The sequence below is a fragment of the Cibotium barometz genome, chromosome 42 (genome assembly GCF_041138505.1).
Source record: "Cibotium barometz isolate CiBa-2024 chromosome 42, ASM4113850v1, whole genome shotgun sequence".
Lineage (NCBI taxonomy): Eukaryota > Viridiplantae > Streptophyta > Polypodiopsida > Cyatheales > Cibotiaceae > Cibotium > Cibotium barometz.
The window spans coordinates 34,588,444-34,595,406 of NC_141087.1; the positions used below are offsets into that span (position 1 = coordinate 34,588,444).

Below are 6,963 nucleotides of genomic sequence, written 5' to 3' on the forward strand. Positions count from 1 at the left end.
GCCTTGGCCAAGTGACCGACCTGCCTGCATATAAAGCACTGGTTCGGGAGCCCCGAGAACTCCACTCTCTGATCAATCCATCCCCCCCCTATCCTAGGTAGCTGAGTGACCTTCAGAAGGGAGGAGATGTCAAGAACCAAAACCCTGACTGAAGGCAGGCCAGCTGCTCTAGCCACCACTGAAGCTGCTGTGGGGCTAGTCTCAAGCACCGAGCCCACCAATGCCCCTATCCTAGAAAGGAGCGGAAGGTACTCGCGGCGGAGTCCAGGGAAGCAAACTGTGACATGAAAAAGGCGCTCTCCCTGCTCGGCCGCTGCTGGGTCAAAGCCATGCTGCCAAGGTCTGAAGAAGGCCCGAGCGCCCCTGATGTCCAGGGGACTTATGGCTAGGACCTGGGCCGCGCTCTGGGCTGTCTCGAACTCGATCTGGTAGTGTCCGGGGCCCAGTAGCCGAACGTCCAGGATCTTGCCCACATCTGCGAGAAGGCGGGCCTGGAGAAGATCCCGGACCTCCCCTCTGCTGGGGTGAGTGCCGACTATACGGCCGATGGTGGAATGTGCTTGGAGGCATTCCACCTCTACGGCGAGGCTCGCTTCCTCTTCCGGCGAAAGAGAAAGCCTGATGGGGGTATCCTCAGGGGGCTGCGGAAGAGTCCCTCTGAGGTGGGGCGGAAGGAGCCTCCATCAGTGTTTGAAGCTTTGTCGAAGGCGAAGCGTAAACGGAAAACCCTGTAGGAACCGAGCTGCACAAACGGCGGAGCGAGGAACGGTGGAGGAGGGGGGGAACAAAGGGGGGCGGAAAGAAAGTGAGGGGAGGGGATTACAAACAAAGGCGGCAAGGGCAAGGGGGGGGGCAGAAGAGAGACGGAGCAAAGGGGGGGGGCGCAAATAAAGGAAGCAGTGGAGGGGGGGGCTGGCGCGAACGAGCACAGGCGGGGGGGGGGGGGGGATAGGGCACAGGCGGGGTGGCGCGAGTGAGCACAGGCGGGGTGGGGGGGGCTGGCGCGAATGAGCATTGGCGGGGGGCACAGGCGACAGAGAACAGATGTGGGGGGGCGCTAAAGAGCTGAGGCGGGGGGGAGGCGAGGGCAGATAGGAGGCGGGGAAGGGGTGAGCGGAAGCTTCAGCAAGACTCCTTTTTGAGCTCCATCTCTTCTGTGTCTTAGCTTTTTGGTTTTGGCATCTGTGAGAACATCTCTAGCTTCGGTTTTGGCATCTGTGAGAACATCCTTCATCAGGAACTTGACTTGCTATCTCTAGCTATCTAGCATGGAGAACACAGAATCATCTGAGAGCAGCAGAGAAAAGAATGGAGGTTTTTTACGCATGGCTTCATTGCCGGGCTTGGCTTCATCATCGCACGGCTCATCTTCCTTGCGCCTTGCCAGCAAAGGCGCCTTGTCTTTCTCTAGGCTGATTAAGCACATCAAAGAGCTCCTCCCAGTTCCAAAAAGCGAGAAGATGCTCCTCCTCCTTGGCGCCCATGACAGCACTGGTTGGTTAGGCCCTCCACGGCTTGAGAATGTCCGCCTTGGTTCCCTTGACAGCACCGTTTCCTTGGTCCCTCCTGCAAGTCCATTCATGCCGATCAGTTCGAGGGAAGATGCCGACCAGTTCGAGGGAAGATGCTCCCCTTGCCCCCTCTTGACAACACTGGTTGCTTAGGTCCTCCATGGCCATTGGCTGAGATCACGTCAATGGAGGATGTCCCCCTTGGTCCCCTTGAGAGCACCATTTCCTTGGTCCCTCCTGCAAGTCCATTCACACCGATCAGTTCGAGGGAATATGCTCCCCTTGCCCCTCTTGCAAGCAACAACAACAATCTCTGCCTGGTCCCGTCCTCACTTGGCCCACTCCTGCAAATCCAGCCTGCTGGAACAAGTAAGTGAGCCTTTCTTCTTTCATTTATACAGTCTATTGGTATCTTGTATAATTCTAGGGTCTATTGTCAGGTTTCTTAATATCGCTTGCATTTGTTTTAATATAGCTTCTCTCTCTCTCTCTCTCTCTCTCTCTCTCTCTCATACACAGACAAACACACACACACACACACATGCCTTTCTTCATTGATCTGTACTCCTGCAGATGCCATAAACTCCACATGCTTCAGGATCCGCATTCCTCCCTCATCCAAAAGCCAGAACAGGTCATGCTCATGCCTGAGCAATAGTGCCAACAGTAGTGAATCATCACAAGTTTACGGCATCTGCATTCCCCCCTCATCCAAAAGCCAGAACATGTCATGCTCATGCCTGAACAATAGTGCCAAACAGTAGTGAATCATCACAAGTTTTCTTTCAAATTAATGCCAAAGATGCAGTTCAAGGTAGTGCACTGGCACTGCCTATCCAATGTAACACATTTGCAAGTGAGCACCAGAAATTACTCGAATACAAGAACATTACTTCAGGTTCCATGCTTATACAACATTGGAACAATAACACACGCTCACTCGAGGAGTGTCAAGAGCATTGAATATCCAATTGTTCATGTGCTGCGGCCTTCTACGACCACAACTCTACTACATGCCTTCTCATCCCAATCAACTATGTTCTCACTTTAATCAATGTAGCTGACTCTAGGTACTCTGCCTATCTTAAAGTACCTGATCTTGATTAGCAAGGACCGACTGCACCTTCTCATGTCATTCCTAGCTCTAATGGTAGTGCAAAACCCAATGAAACCAACTCCTCACACATCAATATTGGCGTCCTAATCCCTGCTACAGTTGTCCCAGCTGCCTTTTTACTCAGTTGTGGTAGCCTTGCAGTCTACTTCTGCATCTTGAAAATGTCTACAAGCTCAAGGGAAGAGGATGAACTTGTAGAGAAAGAAATCCTACCTATTGCGACAGCATTGCCGAGTAGGTTCTCATTGCAAGATTTGGAAATTGCAACAAATAAATTTAGCAGGAAGCTTGGAGCTGGGGGCTTTGGGTCTGTGTATGAGGGAGCTTTAAAAGCACAGTGAGAACATAAAAGCACCTTTCTAGCTGTATCAGAATGAACACAATGAAGATTCTTATGAAAACTAAGTGAAACAACTCAAACTCAAGTTTTTGTGGCAAGCATGTTAAGTGTAAAAGAAAAGCACTAAAGCACTAGGTATCTAAGCGATGCTTCACAGTAACTTATTAGCTATATTAGCACAATTGCAAGCAATGACAAGATAGAATCCTACAAAAATGAAAGAAGAAATCAACGAAAATCCTCTGAAACACAAGTTCAGCAAAGCAAACTCAGGTTTCTTTGGCAAACATGTTGATTGCAAAGAAAGCTATAGTTCTCCATGCTAGATAGCTAGAGATAGCAAGTCAAGTTCTTGATGAAGGATGTTCTCACAGATGCCAAAACCGAAGCTAGAGATGTTCTCACAGATGCCAAAACCAAAAAGCTAAGACACAGAAGAGATGGAGCTCTAGCTTGTTATGCCAGACAGCAGAAAATCCGCTCGATCCGGTAGAGAAAGGGAACCAAATGCCAAACAGCAGAAATCCTTCTACAAAAACGATCTAGAGAGAGGAGAATTCGAGCACTCAACCCGCATCCTAATGAGGCATGGAAAAGTGCTCAACCCGCATCCTGATAAGACATGGAAAACATAGACCTCATGGTTCCTGATGGCGCATACAAACCCCCTGGGGTTCGGTTCGAACCAAAAGAAGTGGTCTTTTTCAATAACTAGATGTTCACGGGGAGCTTCTTAAGAAAAGCTCTAGTGTCTCGCTATTGTGTGTGCGTCTTTTTTTTTAAAATACAAAACGAGATTATCTATACTTTTATACTTATATATCTCTATAATATATTAAGAAGAAGTTTACCTAACCTATCTCCGAAGCACCGTTTGCCATCTCGAACCTAATGGAGAGCACACAATTTTTTTGATTTTTAAATTTAAAAAAAAAACGAGGATAAGGAACTCACAGATTCTCTTTGAAATTCTTCTTGCACTCCCAGATTCTCTCCGAAATTCTCTCGGTTCAAACGGATGGGAGTGGTGGTTTAAGAAGAGCAGTACATGTGACACTCGATTGCGCGCCAAGAACAAGAAGAAAGACGAATACCACCACTTGCATGCAGCCCTGCATTATTTCCTCTTTCTAGCCTGATTTATATAACCACCTAGACGTTGGAAAGGCTAGCAAATCAGTGTTCAGGAAACTGATTAGGGCTTTCTGCTGTCTCTTGGACAGAAATCACTTTCTGCTTATCAGCATCACCGTACAGGAAACATAGCATCGAGACAATATGGAGATACCTCGCCCATCGCATTGGACCAATGAAGAAAGAGGAGATAAGGTTCAGTGTTAATGCAATTTCTCAATTCGAGTGTATTGGTCGATGAATGCCGATTTAATGGAAGAAGAAGGTTGGGCAAAGCGACGAAGGTGGATGTACCTTTCATTACATTCTAAGTTCTTACAACTTTGTATTGGACTAACTTTATTTTGGTGCATGAGAAAATTTGTCAAAAAAAAGAAAAAAAAGAGCCTATATGCAGAATAATTGTAATCGAAATCATTTTAAGGGCCTCCAAAGGCTACATTTGCAATGTACTAAATCCATAAATCTTGGCTTTAAGAGTAAAATTATATATTGAGTTAAGATTTACCCTTGCAAAATGAATCCAAAAGAGTTAATTAGTCTTTTATGGAGGAGTTGATGGGATTTCACACTTAATATATTGTCAATGATGTGTATGACTCTAGGTTCCAAAGAGAGAGAAGATATTTTGATGGGCCATTTTGGAAACCGTCGGCACTTTGCCACAATATATTTTGTAATGTCTTTTCACAGAATTTTCCATTGGGTCTTGATACTAAAGTTAATAATATGAAATGTTGCAATGGATTCTATGGCAAAGACATCTCCTATCATGGGCCCTTTTGGTTTGGTATTTTGGAATGAATTGTTTTAATGATTTATATGAGTTTGCAGTTCAAGTTTGCACATGTGAGACCTTCTATGTAAAGTGTAATCAATGTTCTATCAAGGGATGATTTGTACAATGGATACGTCATAGTGTTTTGTACATTTATTACTTTTAAAAAAATACGTTTCTCCCATGATTTAATTGCAAAATCCATGACTAGACCAATCTATTTGGACTTGAAGAGTCTTAAACCACTCAATCCCTAATAACAAGTCTACATGCTCTATTGTCAATCAACGCACTTCTTACACCATATATAGCACCCATACAATATAGTCATTTGCCACGGTAACACACAAGTCAAAAACTTATGCACAGATCTCGTTTTACATGCTATAGAGATCTTGGAATTAGAGACGAGAGGCCTTTTAAAAAAGCACTATAGCCACCCGCCAATGCAGTCCTTTTCCATCAACGGCATCCCCACGAGCCACTCCTCTCTCTCTCTCTCTCTCTCTCTTCTCTCTCTCCATGTTTGTGTGTGTGTGTGTGTGTGTGAGACACACACACACACAAAATTTGAATTGGCAACTCTTGATGCCATTAGAGAAGAGCTCTTGGTCGTCGAGCCCCGCGTGGCCTCCTCCAACACCTTCGACAATGCTTAGCAGGCCTCCTCCGACACCTTCGGCAATCTAGACCCAGTCTCCCTCGACACCTTCGACAACACTTACTAGGTTCTTGGGGTCCTCTCTCTTTGTTGCAGCCAACTATTACGTGGAGCTGATGGTGGGGTTAGCGCTATCGTTCCTGCTGCTCTAACAGTGTAGAGTTGGGAGCTGAACGAGCTATAATGCAAGCCCCCCCAATGGTATATTGTGCCCCAGCTACATGCGATAAGACGTTAGCCACAAGGGCAAGAATATCAGGACTATACTATCCCCTTACAAGTTGCCTCCATGGCATCGAAGCCCTTGACAGAGTTGTTGTTTGGCGGCGCCATCTTCAAGAGCATCACATGTTTGAGGGCCATACCGAAGATTCTTTAGGGCAATCTCTCTCTCTCTCTCTCTCTCTCTCTCACACACACACACACACACACACACACACACACACACACACACACACACACAGAGTAAGGGCCTTGCAATGTCAAACGGTGGAGGTGGATATGGCGGAGGAGGGGGAAGGAGACGACGGTTGCTGAAATAGATGTCAGCTCTCGCTTTGCTATCCACCTTGAGTTACTTGTTGACATTATCCATTTGATCTCTTTTTCTCAATTGCATATGTAGTGTAGCTTGACTAAGTCATGAAATGCAAATTGATTCATGCCTATGTGCATGATTAGACAACAAGAAGCTCACTACATTTCTTGAGCGGATTATTGTCATGGTCATAAGTGACCATAATAATAATGAAAAGTATTTGTTTATAGTTTATTGCTCAATGTGATGATGACAGCAATGTTTCACGAGGAGCAAGTTCACTTTTAATATTACTTGCTCCATTTTTGTTTGCATAGTAAAGCAATGCGCACAGGGTAGCTAAATGAGACTACATTTCATTGCTACACACACCCACACTTGCATGTGTGTGCGTGCGCACACATTCTATTGACTACATTCCATTACAACACAAAATCAAATGTTTTTTTACATGCCTGTGTCTTTTACACACTGTAGCAATGCGCGGGTTGAGTACTAGTAATTTGTGAAGTAAGTCTCTTGCCACCACAGAGTGACAAAGGTGAGACTATCCACGTGCAGAGAAAAGAAAAAGGTGAGTACTTTTTTTTTTGAGAAAAGATCCTTTCATTAGTTATATAAAGACGCCCATAGGGCTACAAAAGATCCTCTCCTGCTCGCAAGAAAAACAGAGCAGTGGACAAAGCAAGGCAGCTCGGGAGACTCTCCCTAGGTGCTGAAAAGTACAAGCATTAGTACAAAGAACTGAGGGGCTAAATCATACAATAGGAGGGGGGAAAAGCCAAACAGGTGGCCTGTAATGCCAACGGGGGGACCCCGCGTGTAGGGTATAGAAGGGGCCGCTGCGCTAGGTGGTGTGGAAGGCCTGGCGCCGCAAGATCGCC

At 46.0% G+C, this 6,963-nt stretch overlaps 1 long non-coding RNA gene across 1 annotated transcript in view; it reads left to right on the plus strand.

Annotated features, from left to right (window-relative positions):
• LOC147614417 (uncharacterized) overlaps positions 1-4,875 on the plus strand; it is a 77,537-nt gene extending 72,662 nt beyond the window's left edge. The window contains exons 2-3 of the long non-coding RNA XR_015263117.1: positions 3,956-4,297; positions 4,329-4,875. This is a non-coding gene — a long non-coding RNA (uncharacterized LOC147614417). The remainder of the gene's footprint in view (positions 1-3,955; positions 4,298-4,328) is intronic.
• Positions 4,876-6,963: the final 2,088 nt, after the last annotated feature.